The 17564-nt window shown below is 40.2% G+C and overlaps 1 pseudogene; it reads right to left on the reverse strand.

Moving 5' to 3' along the window:
- Positions 1–2728: 2728 nt before the first annotated feature.
- Positions 2729–16895, reverse strand: LOC136744558 (ADP-ribosylation factor-like protein 13B pseudogene; annotated as a pseudogene).
- Positions 16896–17564: the final 669 nt, after the last annotated feature.

Here is a 17564-nt window from a genome sequence, read left to right on the forward strand (position 1 = left end):
CAGCTGGCTTTTGGTCTTTACACAATACTGGATAAGGGCATCGGCCAAGAAATAAATAAGACAAAATAAATAATAATACTAGGCCTGAGCAATATCTGCCCCAACACACATTACAATGATGAAATAAAAGTATTACATTGAAAACAGTAGGCGATAAATAAGGCCTTTAACACATTTTCAGCTCCAAACGTGTTATAGCTTTGTTGCAATGGCAATGGCAATATGGCAATCACAGCACCATAATCTGTGCTGATCAGCTTTTTTCTCCATCACAAAAAATGAAAAAGAGCTGAAGAATTTATGGAAGTAACTGATAAAATGATCAGCACAGATTATGGTGCTGTGATTGCCCATTAATTCACAGTGGTAACAATGAGAAACCACCTCAGAACTGACCTTTGACCTTGACCCTAACCAATATGACCCTAAACATGCATTTTTCAACTGCTAAATAAGGTTTATACTGCAGGGCCTGAGACTGGCTTGCTCATCTCTCACCAGACAGTCTTCTCTTCTCAATCTTTTGGACTTTGGCCTTGACCAAGCCTGTCAAGACAGCACAACAGAAATCCCTCAGTGTCATTTTATCATGTGGAAATTGCTGGTTGAACAGGATTTTGCATTGACAATGGGGACATCAGCAAAGTGCCAGAGCAGCCTGCGCTATTTTTCTCTCCACTCTTCATGGGAAGACCAGTGATCGTGATATGATGGGGATTTGTTTAATGCCCATGAGGATTTGAATGGCCATGAAAACCTTAATCTCTTCATCAGAAACAGGGTGGAAAGGTTTTCAATTTAAAACAATATATACAGCTAACAGAATTAAGATTAAAAAAAAAAAAAAAAGTGGTGCATCTCCCCAATAAAATTGTACACTTGGTTACCTGCAATATATATGACCAAATGGATAAATGTGTACTACTTATTATTATTTAAAATGTCTAAGACATGCTTTCATTAACTCCATCTTCTTGTCATGCTGCCTTTGCAACACTGCCAGCAGCCTTTCAAATTTCTCATCCTCCTTCCTTTGCCTTTCCTCTTCCCTCTGTCTGCTCTCTTCACTATACAGCTGGAGCAGCACGACCACATCTGCAAGCTCCCACGACTCAGCTGTAACCTCTGTGCCGGAGGTCACTGTGGTTCCACTACCACGAGATTGCGCAGTAGACTGAGCCCGAGATGCATGAGCAGAGATACGGCAATCTGCTGATGGGGAGGCGGAGGAGGGGCTGCCTGGGGCCACTGATGTAACGGTGCTCGATCCGGGGATTGTATGTCCAGATTGGCTACCTACTTTTCATAGAACAAAAACAAAACACACAATGTACAGAAGTTAGATGTATTGGTCGGTGGTAGAAAGACTAGACTGTATGCAGCAATTAACCCGGGCATGTCAAAAACAATCTAAATAAAATCTACTCTGCTCTACATTCCCCTCTGTTTGGACATAGTAATGTAGGTATCTTTTAACAGTGATATAAAAATCGTGAAATCGATACAATGCATTCTGTGTTTAAATCTGGATCTGACAACACTTGAAGGGATTGTTCCAAGTCTAAAACACTTCAGTACTGACAACACACTCTATGCTTATTTACACTGTGTAATATATATATATATATATATATATATATATATATATATATATATATATATATAATATACACACACACATTAACTTGCATATATGATACACATACACATATGCACGATTTGTTGCATATTATAATTATATTGGCATACAAAAGGGAAGCGATGGATGTGCACTTTGGTTATACTCTTTGTAAATCTGAATATTATTAAATCCAATAACACTAAATCCATATTACACTTAAAACTATGTATAATGATGTTTTTTCGAGACTTGATTGCAGTTTTATTTTCCAGGGGGTCATGTAGGGGAGCCTGGCAATCATAATTGGACTAGTGTTGGTCCAGATGGGCTCTAACTAAATGAAGCACTGTGGGAAGTGTTATTTAATTGATGCTGATATATATATCGGAGCGCCTGGCGGGTGAAAGGGCGGGCGGCGGAGCTAGAGAGACATGTGAGGTTTTGTTGGCGGGAAGTGGCAGCAAGAGCAGGAAGTGAGGGGGAAGATGGAGAGCGAGAAGGAAACGTCGTGGGGAAATGCGCATGAACTGGCACTATACTTTACACATGGATTCAGAAGCGCTGTGAACAGGATCCGTGCGGCTCCCAAAACAACAGCAGGAGCGTTTGGACATCGCCTGCGTGAGTAAGACGCCGGCTGTGTGAAAACCAGGTTTGTTTCTCAAGTTTGTGCAGAACCGGAGCTCCAGACTTTATGTTGATGTGTAATAATTGCATGCTATGATGTTCCTGAATGTACAGCCGCAGGGTCTGGTTTAGGTGCGTGTTGCTGAAGTCAAATCTATGGGGTTTGTAGCGGATTTGAGCATCTCTCGCAGTGTAACATGTCAGATCACTTCTCTGGGAGTGTTTACTCCACCTGTGTGTGGTCGGTGTAGGTCAGCTACTCAGAGTGGGGTTACTGTACACAGCGCTGTCAGCCTCCCAGGGGCTGCTCTCCTCCACCTCGCCTGTCGTCATTGGGCATGTCCTGCGCCAGCCCCAGCGCCAGGGGAACCGCCTCGGCTTCCTCTCCCTCTCCTCCTCTCTCCTGCGCTTGTCCTCCTTCTCACGGCTCCCCTCCTCCACCCCCGTCGTCCGCCGGCCCGGGATCCAGGTGAACTGCCGTCACCTGCACCGTTTCCTCTCCTTGGCCTCCGTCCTCTGCTTGGCCTCGTTGCAAGTGATGACATCAGCGATGGGCTGGAAAGGATTGGACATGATGCCGTCCTCGTCCTCCACCTGCTCCTCCGGCGCGGCCCTCCCCTCTCGCTCGGCCTCCTCCCTCTCTCTCTGCTCCCGCTCCTCTCGGACCCGGCGCACTCGCTCCGCTCTGTCGCGCTTGTCCTGCTCCTCCAGGGCCCTCTGCTCGGCCGTGTCCTTCTCTACGCGCCCGTTCAAGGCCGCGTATTTGCAGTGGATGATGCGGAGCAGCCAGCCCAGCCCCCTCTTGACGGGGTGCTCCCGATTCATGCTGTTGTCCATCACAGCGCAGCACGTCTCGATTGTACAGCGACACTTGTACTTGTTCACTAGCTTATCCAGGGAGAGAGACTGGACGAGACTGGACGAGTTCTCCCTCATACAAGGCCCCGTCGCGGTCCTGCTTGTTGCCCAGGACAAGCATGGGCTTCCCGGTGATGCGCGGGTGTCTCAGGACCTCGGCCAGGGTGTCCCTGCTCTCACGCATGCGCTCCACAACGCTGGAGTCCACCAGGAACACCACGCCGTGCGACTTGGCGTAGTAATTTTGCCAGATGCCCCGGATCGACTTGCCCCCACCCAAGTCAAAAATGGTCACCTCGGAGTCCCCCTGCTTCAGGTCGATTTTGGAGAAGCCCACGGTGGGGGCCACGTCTTCTGGATTTTCTCCCAAAATTCCTTCCAGAGTCGCTGTTTTCCCAGCTTTGTCCAGACCCAGCATCACTAAGGTCACTTTCCTTGCCGGCTGGCGCAACCGTTTCACCCATTTGCCACAGTTCGCAATCATACTGAATGAAAATGTCACTGACTACTCTTCACTGACTGCTAGCTACTCCAGTCGCTCCTCTACACGCTGAGATGGGTGATACAAATGAAAACAACTGGAAGGATGATACACCGAGCTCAGGATTTGCATCCGCTGGCGCTGTTGCATTTGCAAGTGTGTCCTGACCCTGTAGCATGTGGGGATGTGACGCGTCTGCCGCTTATGATGTCATAACTGGGACCGGAGGCAGCACTCAAGCTGTTAATCATCCACTGATTAAAGCTGCTGCTAATGTCATAATTGAAGGAAAAGGCAGGGCATCAGGCCTTAGATGGTCATAATTGAATCACGTGGCCAGAAGCTCAGTTCTAGAGCAGGGATGGCGAACCTTTGTTAGGCTGGAGTGCCCATAGTCTGGTTTGTTCAATTCACTAAGTGCCAAGGGTGCCAATGATAAATTCGGGATTAAACAGCAATTTCTTTAAACAATATTTATATTTATTTTTTGTGGTAATTAAGCAAACATGCCAACAAAACAAATCACAATCTACAATACAGAATAATCCAAAACACTATGGACAGATGGAACCCCTGCATCCACCCTCCTGCCACCTGCATGCACTGATAACCTCCCCCCACTTTGAACCCCCCATGTCCCTCTGTGGTTTGCAGGCCTAATGTAGCCCAAAGTACATCCACTTCCACCTCCCAAAAAATAAATTAAGAATAAAGTAGTATATTTATGACAACTGTTTATTTTGTATCAGTGTTACTTCTTTAATAGATTGTTGATATGAATTTATTGCATGATATTGCTATTTTATTTTTTAAATGTAGCATTTGTGGCTTGTAATTGTGGTAAAGGGGTCTTGTTGCACAGGCAGTTATTTGACACCTGGACTTGTGGCCCATTGCTTAATTTAGGTTACCCACCACTGCCATAATCAAATCAATGATAAGTGTTTTTTTTCTTTCATATATGACTTCATTGTGTATTGGATTAATTCTTGAACAAAACATGTTTACAATAAAGCTTTGCCTGATTTGCAAACATACCATCTAACATGAGAACAATTGGCTGTAAAACATCAGGTAGCAGAATTTCACACAAATTACCCTTGGATTTGCAACCCATTTCCAACATTGTCTGTAGAATTGTAGATAATGGTATAATTCTTCCTTGGATTACTAGTCTCCTGTATTTTGAAAAAAACTGGGAATATTTTCTCCCCTTTTATTTTTTCATATGAGTCAACCAACCCCTCCTGTTACTCAATCCATATGAAACATCATCACAGTCACAGCTGTACCAGTGGTTAGAACTGCCATGTCCAGGCCTGGAGCTTGATGGGACTGTGCTCTTATTGATGGCGAATGTAGATGTCACTCACTCACTGAGGTAAACAATTCCAGGACTGAGCAAACCAGAGACTCTCATACAGTATTATCATTGCTATTATTATTTATTTCTTTGCAGACATCCTTAATTCAGTTTAAGTGAAAACCAAGTGGAGAAAGATTAATTTCCATATTTGTGTGTGTGTCGCAAACCCATCCAATAAAAAATAAGATTATGATACAGTAATAATGAAAATAACACGAAAATGTACTAAAAATGTATAGATGTATATTGTGGCAACACCAAGCCATTGACAATTTAAAATGAATTTAGATTTGAATAACTTAAAATTGCATGGAGGCACCAGTACACCAACCTTTAAATAACTTAGGCTACATTTAAATAACTTATACATCATACGAATAACATGCTGAATCACTCAAGGCAGAAGACTAACATTATTTAGTAAGAAGCTATAGTTAATATAACAGTACTGATATCTAAGTTTGCTAACCTTAGCTAACTAAAACTAGATTTCTCTTACTGTTTAATAAGACTGATTAATTAATCTGGTACATTTTTATACAATGTACGTTATTAACTTAGGGCCGGATTAAATCAAAACTTTGACCCATCCGCTAATAGAAAACTACAGCTGTACTCAGTTGCGGCTTCATTTTCAGTTAGATGCCACTTTCTTCTAATCACAAATGTAACCGCTATGATGTACAGGTTTGTAGTTTGTTATTAGCGGGTGGGTCAGAGTTTTGATTTTAATTCGGCCCTTAGTCTTCCGATCTGCCAGTTAACCAGATACCTTTCAGGATAACTTGACAGAAGTCTGGCTTTTTCTGTATCTCAAAGCAAGCTTAAAGTCCAGCTGGGTAAATTAGCAACACATAGCACCTATCCAATTAAGAGCTCCATCCCTGCGCCAACCATTACACTGCATTAACCCCTTTAAGACCCAAGAACTCGATATTTTCATTTTTATTGAACAATAATAATAAATTCCTATTCAGCCATGTTATACTTTGGATTGTTAGTCTTTAAATAGCTTTTTCAATCTCTTTGCCGAGTGAAATGCAAATCTCAGTTGATCCTCAGATCAGTTAAACTAATTACAGCTTGGTTGAAACAAACCTTTTATATTCATATACACTTGTTAGCAGTAATCACAGTTTTTAAATATAAATATATATGCAGGGCATGTATATAAATATATATATATATAAAGCTCAGTGCTCACTTTAAAATTAAAAAGTATTATAATGCTTGAAAAATTACATTTAAAAAATCGCTCAATTAATTTCAGTGCAGCTTCTTTTTACTGTCATATCGAAACACAAGTGGTTGTAGCAGCTGGATAATTATTCACCAAACAAACTTCTTATAATTCTCTCGTCTTTGCCCCAGAAGTAATGTGTTTTTTTTTTTTTTCTATTTCGGGAAGAATACAAGTAAATTAAAGAAATGTATAAGGATTGTTTAATGAACAAGATGTGGCTTTTTTCTATTTACTTCAGTATCATACACTTTGGATCAATGTAGTGGTGATTAGTGTCTGGCTGTTTGTATCTATCTATTTATTTATTTGAGGGGCAGTATAAAATCTCGATATAAATGTATATAGGAATGCACAGAACGTGTAAGCGAGTTATATTGATTGCACTCTTTTTCTTTACTTTTTAAAAAGGTTTGTTTCACCTGAGCAGTTATTGGTTTAACCAATCTGAGGATCCGGTAACTAGAAATGAAAATGGCAATGAACAACAATTGCACCTATGGAGGCCTTTATTGAAAAAGTGTGCAGAAAAGATGCCTTCATAGAGAACATGATAAGTTATAGATAAAATCTAGCCTGAGGGTTAAAAGCAGCTTCTGTAAAACAAAACAAACAGCATCTAACATGACACAAATTCAACAAGAATGTATTATTATCAATATTATCCAATAATAAAGAGTAGGCTTAAATAAAGTAGCTGGGTCTGTAATACGTTGTGACAGGGATGCTCTTTGTAGGACTGGTGCTGTTACTGTTGGCATGCACTTTTATTGTCATCACTGTAATAGAATTCACAGTGATGTCGGTGTGGTCTTTGTCATGTGACCAGGTTGACACGGGTTGAGGATGCTAGTGTGAAATGGATGCTAAACACTGATTGTGCGTATTTGCAGTTCTTGAATGAGGAGAACAGGCTTAGATTTTGCCTGTTATCACAGACAACTCAAGGAGAATAAATTAGGGCTGCCAAACAAGACTTGACAAGAATCCTAATTTACTTGGAGTGAGACATAGATTATTTCCCTACGTTGAGAGATTTCCTATGGAGAAGTGTTAATTACTGTTGCTTCTTCTATCAGAGGTTCAACAGCTCTAGGAGTGGCTATTGTGGCAGTTCTCCAGCTTTCTTCAGACACAGTCCAGCAGTCTGGAGGAGTACCTTACATAAAGCTTGATGTTTTCTCTTCTTGGGCCATTTCATTAGCAGTTCTCCAGATAGAGGGACTGCTACTTTCTTCTGCAGAGTAGCACAGCAAGGAAGCACTTCTTTGGGTACTATAATTGTCCTTTTTCACGAAATTCCCAGTTCACTTCTAGCTGGCTGTGGTGTCATTGAAGATGAAGAAGGCTATTAAAGCCCTAAAGTTCTCGACTGAAATAAATGTTTGCATGAGAAAGACTTTAAATGGAATCCATGCTCTCATGAAAAAACGCAGCCCTACTGCAGTATACACTCACCTAAAGGATTATTAGGAACACCATACTAATACTGTGTTTGACTCCCTTTCGCCTTCAGAACTGCCTTAATTCTACGTGGCATTGATTCAACAAGGTGCTGAAAGCATTCTTTAGAAATGTTGGCCCATATTGATAGGATAGCATTTTGCAGTTGATGGAGATTTGTGGGATGCACATCCAGGGCACGAAGCTCCCGTTCCACCACATCCCAAAGATGCTCTATTGGGTTGAGATCTGGTGACTGTGGGGGCCAGTTTAGTACAGTGAACTCATTGTCATGTTCAAGAAACCAATTTGAAATGATTCGACCTTTGTGACATGGTGCATTATCCTGCTGGAAGTAGCTATCAGAGGATGGGTACATGGTGGTCATAAAGGGATGGACATGGTAAGAAACAATGCTCAGGTAGGCCGTGGCATTTAAACGATGCCCAATTGGCACTAAGGGGCCTAAAGTGTGCCAAGAAAACATCCCCCACACCATTACACCACCACCACCAGCCTGCACAGTGGTAACAAGGCATGATGGATCCATGTTCTCATTCTGTTTACGCCAAATTCTGACTCTACCATCTGAATGTCTCAACAGAAATCAAGACTCATCAGACCAGGCAACATTTTTCCAGTCTTCAACTGTCCAATTTTGGTGAGCTTGTGCAAATTGTAGCCTCTTTTTCCTATTTGTAGTGGAGATGAGTGGTACCCGGTTGGGTCTTCTGCTGTTGTAGCCCATCCGCCTCAAGGTTGTACGTGTTGTGTATTCACAAATGCTTTGCTGTATACCTCGGTTGTAACGAGTGGTTATTTCAGTCAAAGTTGCTCTTCTATCAGCTTGAATCAGTCGGCCCATTCTCCTCTGACCTCTAGCATCAACAAGGCATTTTCGCCCACAGGACTGCCGCATACTGGATGTTTTTCCCTTTTCACACCATTCTTTGTAAACCCTAGAAATGGTTGTGCGTGAAAATCCCAGTAACTGAGCAGATTGTGAAATACTCAGACCGGCCCGTCTGGCACCAACAACAATGCCACGCTCAAAATTGCTTAAATCACCTTTCTTTCCCATTCAGACATTCAGTTTGGAGTTCAGGAGATTGTCTTGACCAGGACCACACCCCTAAATGCATTGAAGCAACTGCCATGTGATTGGTTGGTTAGATAATAGCATTAATGAGAAATTGAACAGGTGTTCCTAATAATCCTTTAGGTGAGTGTAGGCATCTCCTGTTAACATTCAGCTTGACAGGAATGTGCAGATCCTTTTCTAACTATGGTAGACTTGGGATAATTGTGAATTTGAATACTTACTTTTCTACCATTCTAATATAAAACCTGCCACCAGCACCTTAGATGAAAATGTAATATACATTAACAAAATATCAAAGAACCGACTCCTTATTGGCTGATGTCTGGTCCTGGAAGGCTGCAGTCCAGCAGGTTTTATAGGTTTCCTTCAATCACCCATAATTTAATAATGAGGAAAGTGGTCAAATTTGTCCAATTAAGCCAATGATCAGTTGAACTAGGCAGTTAGGAGTTGACGTACAAATAATACCTTAAGCCAATACAGCCCTAGAGGACCAGGATCCTGCACCCTGGCTTATGCGGCTAAAATCCACACAAGGAAAGCAGGGTTAATCATATAGCCTGTAACATGTAGTCCTGAGGTCTGAGACCAATTCAATGCTCCCAGTGGGTTTTTAACAATTGGTCGGTGTGCCTTTAAAGATGGCATGATAATATGGCATGATAAACTACCGCTAATCTGCCCCAAGTTAATTTTACTCTTATTGGGAGTGAAGTAATATATTACTAATGGAGTAGTGGTCAGGGCTCCCTCCTGGGTGGAAGGTTGTGGGATCATTCCTAGGTTCGGGACACTGCCATTGTTCCCTTCAGCAAGGTACCTCACCTAGATTGTTCCAGTAGAAAAATAACATGTTTAAATGGGTAATTGTATGTAAAACATAATGTGATATATTGTCACATTTTTTAAGTTGCCCTGCCTAAGAAATAAATTGTAATTTCATAGCTCTTGCTCTGTTTTTATAGCTGTATATTTGGTGACTGTTATTCACCTTGGGAAATGGTGTCAACTAATAAATAATAACAATAATAGTCACCAGGCAACTTTGAGACCGGACAGGATTGCAAAGTTCCCCTTAACCGGAAACAAACTTACAAACCGGTACTCATGATTCCTGTCACTGATCAGACAAAGTGTGCATCCTTTTTTAGATTCTGGGCATTTCTTTCTAATGAATAGAAGTAGCTGCAGTAGCTTCTTTTTTGGGTTGCTTTTATGTAAATTTTTCTGTGTCTGAGAATCTGAAATGATTTTGTTGACTGTGTTGAGCAGATTGTATCTGTTCACTGATACACTGTGACAAGCTAGAAAGAACAATTTTGTGTTTGCTGTTTGAAAGACTGACCTTTCTATTTAAATATTTAAAATAACTTTTGTGCTACATGCAATACTTACCTTTTCTTTTGTCATCTCTATATAAAACATTGTTTTTTAGAAATTCAGACTTCACCTGAATCTCCTGAATTTTTTAATCAGGATTATATTATAGTTATTGAGTTATGTTTTTGGAGGACCTCATATGTGAAGTGTTATAAATTGTGAATGGTCAGTCAATAAGGTAAGCAGCTGCACAAAGCAATTCTAATAAAATGGTTTCAGCCTCACAGCCACAAAAATGTTACAGTCTGCCCTGTTTGATTATAGCAGTTTAAATGGAGAATCATTGAAGTCCAGGATTAATTTAAACTATTTATATAGACATTTGTGTAAGAATACCTACTGGGAAGGGAGTGGGAAATGAGCATGCGTGGATATAGTTTATTTATTCATATTTCTAGTTACCTTTGCAGCAATGTTATCCTTCTGCAGAAATCAGTCATCCATTAATCTAGTCCCTGCCACTAATCCCTAGTCCCTGACACACTGTAGAGGGGAGACGAGGGCAGCTATTAGATGTCAAATACACAGGAAGATGATAAGGAACTAGTAGTCGCACTGCAATTATACACCCTCTTCTTAGTGTCCTTGCCCTCCTCTGAAAGAAGGAGCGTTTTAATCTAGCTGACATTCTGCCCATCTTAACTTCCCTGCCCTTGAAGAAACAGTACAGGAAATGGCATTGTTATGGTTCAAGTACAATACTCCTTTAATCTTCACTGGTAGGAATCAATAAATAACTAAAAGGAACATGTCTGACCAGTAAAGCAGTTTTTACTTTGTGTTTGTTATAATATTTATTAAGCAGTACATACAAGCTAACCTAAAAGACAGGACCAAAGCTTACCAAAGCTGTTTTTTAGGATTTTAATTGCATTTTCCATCTGACCGTAACAGTTAAGTTCTACAAACAAGAGAAACCAAAACTAATCATATTTGCATTCCGATTTAAAATAAAATACCATTGAAAAGACATATGAAGATAAAGTAACTAAATAATAATGACTGCTAAAACTTTACAATGCTTTCGCAATAAATTGTTAAATAAAGAATACAAAGGTTGCAAGTCAAGTTTCCCAATGTGAAAACCTGATGCATTAATTCCAAAGAAAATAATTGACAACTGCACCAATCAGCCAGTTGAGCCTTCCAGATCTCATGGGACATCTTAGAAAAACAGCAAAGATCCCCTCGTGGCTGTAAAATGTCATTTTTGCTCCATAGTTAAGAAACTGGGGGGAATAAAATGTAGAAAATAAATAAATAAATGAGACAGGCTAATGAGTCTCCAGGGAAGCTTCCGTTGTGCATGGTAAATCAGAAAATACTTATCTAATGAGTTTGAGAGGGGATATTATTATTGTGCAATGCAATCCCACCTCACATAAGAATGAGCTACTAAGAGATTAAGAAATGTGCAATTCGAGAACTCGGTCTTGCATTGTTCCAAACCAAAGATGCAAAGAAGTCCCAAGAGCAAAATTATTATTGCAAGATTGTTTGGCCCATTTAATGCATTAATCACTGTCATGCACAATCAATTAAACCCTGCCACACTGTTGAGCCCGACAAGTCCATGTGCTTAAGACACACTTCAGTTTGCAAGGCTGTCCCCTCTCAGGAACTGTTAACATGAGGCCTCATAATGGGGTGTTAAAACTGCTTGAAATGCTGTTTGCAGCTTAAAGCAGGCATGTGGTGCTCATCCTGTCAGAGTAAAGACTAGCACAGGGTCTGTGTACGACAATGAAGGGAATCCCAAAGATGAATGGGCCACAGTCAGTAAGTTAAGAATCCAAAATAATTATCCAAAAGGCCTGGCTCCTGGTTCGAGGTTGACTGCTCTTTCAAGTCTAAGGTAACACAAGCTCAGTAACAGGTTTGTGTAGCCTACATAATGAGCACTGTTCCACTACCTAAAGTGTTGTCTTTTACCTTCTGCTTGACTTGAATTGTCAGCATCTCTTGCTCAATTTATCTTTTTCTCTCTCGGCACTAGACTGAGAAGAGCCATCAGAATATATAAGAACACACTACAATCTTGAAGTCCAGCATTGCTGATCTCATTTACCCGATGAATAGCTGTTCTGCTGGCGTTTACTAATGGCACTGTAAAATTCTGATTTGATTTTCATCTCAAATACTGTTTCTTCGAAAGAGCTGAAAATAAATGCATTTCATGTATCTTTATAAATGTACTTTGATCTTCAAGGTGTTGTAATGCATGTTCCTTTTTCTGCCTCTGCCGCAATGTTTACACAGCTAACACTTTCTCTGCATCTATTAATTGAGGATTGTATTCCATTAGGTAAAACTATTAGTTTTCTTGCAATTTCCCTCACAGAATTCATATCTGAATACCGTGATCTAGGCAGAGTTTGCGCTAGCCTTTTTTTTTTTTTATGGGCAACATGGCCGTTAACATTCCAGAATTCCGGCCATATAGAACAACTATCGGACATATGTTTTAAATAGCCATATAATAGCATACATTTAAACAGCAATAAACACTATGATCCAACAAATGTATTTTATTTAAAGTAGTCAGCAGAATGAACTCTTCACAAGCATATAGGCTACAACAATTAAATAAAACAAATAGCCTTGCTATTGTTCATGAAATAAAGACATTAGCCTACATTAAATGTATGTCTCTTTGCATTCCAAGCCCGTCAAATTAAATAACTTGAATATAAGCTAAATGAAGAAGCAATTAAATTCGAAATTTAAATTAGATTTTTAGGAGCCTCAATATTTTGGCCATCATATATACTGACAAATACATGTGAGATGTACTCAATATTCTCCCATAGACAGAGAAAATACACTGTTAATGCATAGCACTACAACAGCTAAGCCCCCGGGTCTGAGTGGTAATGGACTGTAAAATATGTTCTCTGTTCCTCTTGTTTTTTCTCTCGAAGCAGTGTGGAACTTTGTATTTCTTTGTAGCCTAGGGGAAATTATAATGTGGAGTACCCTTGCCCACAACAATCCCCAATCCCATCCAGTTAATTAAATATAATGGATTTTAAATGGTAATATGCAATGTACAAATACCACCAGGAAATTTGAGTAATAATCAGAACATGTCCAAATTATTCTACATTAACATTATGCTTCTATGGATATTCACCCAGTATTTAGGTTTCAAGTGGAATATTTGGATACAAGGACCTGCCTTCTTGGTGGCATTCAGCATTCTTTAGATTCTATTGCATTTAAAATCGTTCAGCACAGATGTTCTAGTGCTTGTTTCTCAATTTAATCTCTAGAATCAGGCTTTCATGATGCATGTATTGATGTGCTTTACAAGGTCATAGATTTGTTGTAATCTACAGAGTTGTCGTCCTTGAGATTGATGTATAACTATTATGTATTTTTTTCTTGACCTGCTTAATAATTGATACAAATGAGAACATTATTTTATTTGACCATGTAAGGGGTTTTCTCTGTATACTTCTTGCGTGCTTGATCTTCAAATCCCACTTATCTTTCAAATCGAGGATACTGCCCAATGGGGAAGGGGCCTATGTCATTACCATGGTACCACTGTGAATGTACACGACTGTTCAAAAGTTTGGGGTCACTTAGAAATGTCATTGTTTTCCATGAAAACATACATGAAATGAGTTTGAATAGGAAATATAGCAAAATGGAAATATAGTCATTGACAATAATTGTGTCCTTCAGACTTTGCTTTCATCAAATAATCCTCCATTTGCAGCAATTACAGCCTTGCAGACCTTTGTCATTCTAGTTGTCAATTTGTTGAGGTAATCTGAAGAGATTTCACCCCATGCTTCCTGAAGCACTTCCCACAAGTTGGATAGCTTGATGGGCACTTCTTACGTACCATACGGTCAAGCTGCTCCCATAACCGCTCAGTAGGGTTGCGATCCGGTGACTGTGCTGGCCACTCCATTATAGACAGAATACCAGCTGACTGCTTCTTCCCTAAGTAGTTCTTGCATAGTTTGGAGCTGTACTTTTGGGTCATTGTCCTGTGCAGGAGGAAACTGGCTCCAGTCAAGCGCCATCCACAGGGTATGGCATGGCGTTGCAAAATGGAGTGATGGCCTTCCTTCTTCAAGATACCTTTACCCTAGGGATGCACCGATTAATCGGCCAGCAATCGGTATTGGCAGGTTACAGGCCAAAAATGTAATAATCGGTATCGGCCGACTACTATAAAATGGCGATTACTTGTGCCACTAATGCTTGTACCCCATTCATACAAATCCGAGGTAAAATAGACTACCTCTGTTGCACAAAAGAAATGTATCGGCTTTGAAGATGGGTCTCCCTTTGCGTACCTTTCATTTCCAAAAAATACACCATATGTCGGTGTTGGTGGCCTTTTATCCTATGTCTGAATGGGGTATAAGTCTTTTCTTATTCAAATATATGGAAAAATAACTTGTATAATTAAAATGAGCTGATATTAGAAGCCTCATCAGAAACAACATTATTTAATTTATGACAGGGTAGAAAGTTACAGAAATGTCATAACATCGGTATTGGCATCGGCCGATTATGTTATATGAACATCGGCTATCGGTATCGGCCAATAATTTTCTTATCGGTGCATCCCTATTTTACCCTGTGCAAATCTCCCACTTTACCACCACCAAAGCACTCCCAGAGCATCACATTGCCTCCACCATGCTTGACAGATGGCATCAAGCACTCCTCCAGCATCTTTTCATTTGCTCTGCATCTGACGAATGTTCTTCTTTGTGATCCGAACACCTCAAACTTAGATTCATCTGTCCATAACACTTTTTTCCAATCTGCCTCTGTCCAGTGTCTGTGTTCTTACATTTTTATTTTTATTCTCCAGTCTAAGATATGGCTTTTTCTTTGCAACTCTGCCTAGAAGACCAGCATCCCGGAGTCGCCTCTTCACTGTTGACGGTGAGACTGGTGTTTTGCGGGTACTATTTAATGAAGCTGCCAGTTGGGGAACTGTGAGGCGTCCATTTTGCAAACTAGACACTCTAATGTATTTGTCCTATTGCTCAGTTGTGCACCAGGGCCTCCCACTCCTCTTTCTGTTCTGGTTAGAGCCATTTTGCACTGTTCTGTGAAGGGAGTAGTACACAGAGTTGTACGAAGTTGTACTTCAGTTTCTTGGTAATTTCTCTGATGGAATAGCCTTCATTTCTCAGAACAAGAATAGACTGACAAGTTTCAGAAGAAAGTTCTCTGTTTCTTGCCATTTTGAGCCTGTAATCAAACCCACAATTGCTGATGCTCCAGATACTCAACTAGTCTAAAGAAGGCCAGTTTAATTGCTTCTTTAATCAGCACAACAGTTTTCAGCCATGCTAACATAATTGCAAAAGGGTTTTCTAATGATCAGTTAGCCTTTTAAAATGATAAACTTGATTAGCAAACACAACGTGCCATTGGAACACAGGGGATTAGGGGATAAAATTATCTTTTTTTGGCCACTAGCCACAGTGTCTGGTAGAAGGAAAAAACTTACCAGCCATTTGGTATTTTTACCAGCCAAAGGCAAACATCACCAGAAATACATGAGGGTGCGTAAATGTGTGGTGAACATGTTAAAACATGGCATTTATTTGGGTAATTAATCAATCACCATAACAAAAGCTAATTGCACACATGTATTGACTAGACAGGTGTGTATGAGGGAAAAGGATCTGGATAGAAAAAACATGCTACTTGCAAGTGTTATAAGATCTTTGATCAAAACATTGCAGTCTATTGAATTATAACACTTGCTAGTAGAGACAGTGTGTGGGAGCATCTTCTTCAAATTAATCAATCACATATGTAATAACATGGCAGCTAATGGGGATCTGTATAAACACTAACACATGAGAAGGGGTGTTATAAGGTGACGCATTATTGCTCTTCATACTCGTATTCCTCTTCACTGCTACTCCCTTCTCTGGGTTTCTGCACATCATTAAAAGTATTTAATTGGATTGGCTAGATATTCATAGAGCCATGGTCTATGGTTGGGTAAAAAATATATAATCTCTAGGGATGATGACAGACAGTAACGTCCTTTCCATTGGCTATAGGTTACTATACTGTCACTCAGGCCAGCCCTCCCCTGCTTGCTTTATCTACTGTGGAAGGAAAGTTAGAAATTCTTTCTCTAATACCTGTTTATCTCTCTTGTATATTTAAGAAAGTCAGGCCAGAAGGTAGCTTGATTTCTGTTTGTTATTTACGATGAGAATCTTGGAGACAATGTCAAACAGTATGATTTAAGTGCCTGCTCCCTAATCCATGTGTTGACCTATGAACTCTGTCCTATAATTATATATATTCTGCTTAGCTAACTTTTAAGATACCATAGTAATGACTTTCTGATTATAACCAGCTCTTTGATTTTTGTGTATAAAAGCATTGACTGTTAAAATGAAGGCAGAGCGACTTTGGGATCTTCTTGATTCACTGTTCCTCTCCAAGCTGCGTGTATTAAAGGCATTGCAACACGTTCCAACCTGATTGAAGATGATTGTTCTTCAACACTACTGTGACATACAGTAACTCTATCTCTTTTTTGCAATTCACAATTGTGGATACTCCTCTCCAGATCTGTGAGCTATAAAGCACACATCATGCACATCCTGAGGACCCTGCCTCCTGGCATATTTGCGCCCACCTTGCGACCCACACCCTCCTGGACCATCTCACAACAGACCTTGTGGTCGAGCTCCCGTGCTTCGGCTCATTGGCGGCCATGGTGGTGGCGTAAAATGAATTCTGGCTGTCCCAGGCCAACAGGGTGCCCAACATGGATCAGACATTTTACTGTTGTGCCAGTCTAACCCGGATTCACTTTTGGGCCAACCGTCAACTCTCTGCGGGCCAGAGAGCCCTTGGGCGTGCGTACCTCCTCTAAATGGTCACAAATTGACATCAATTCTTAGTGCATACCACAGGAACTATACTTCATTTTTTCTTTTACTTCCAATGAATTTGGAAGATATTCTGGTAACATATGTTGTTGATCAGATAAAAGATGACCACTAAGAGCCCCAAATTAATATGAATCCAGAATAGCTTATTGTTCATAAATCAACTGAATAGCCCATATAACATGTAAGTATTAATGAGTGTCTCTTCAGTCTTGCTGGCATAAGATTGAGGAATTGAGATCTTCTCTTTCTTGAAAGTATGTTTAACTCTTCAGATGTTTGTTTTCTGTAGAAATGGAAATATAACACATACATATGTACTTACACAGATCTGTATTTATGCATCTGTACGTGTGTGTCTGTTATGTGCTTCAAATCCTATCTATACAGATACTGCTCTTCTTAAATCGAAGGTTGCGATCCTGCCCTACAGAATGGGAAGAAATGCATTTTCCTGGACTGGAGGTGTTTACGTAATAGTTTAAGGTGGATTTAAGTTCTTGAAAATCCATTCAAGATATTTTGTCTTTGTTTATTGCTGGGAGGA

Source organism: Amia ocellicauda, unplaced genomic scaffold, assembly GCF_036373705.1.
Source record: "Amia ocellicauda isolate fAmiCal2 unplaced genomic scaffold, fAmiCal2.hap1 HAP1_SCAFFOLD_86, whole genome shotgun sequence".
In the NCBI taxonomy this organism is placed as follows: Eukaryota; Metazoa; Chordata; class Actinopteri; order Amiiformes; family Amiidae; genus Amia; species Amia ocellicauda.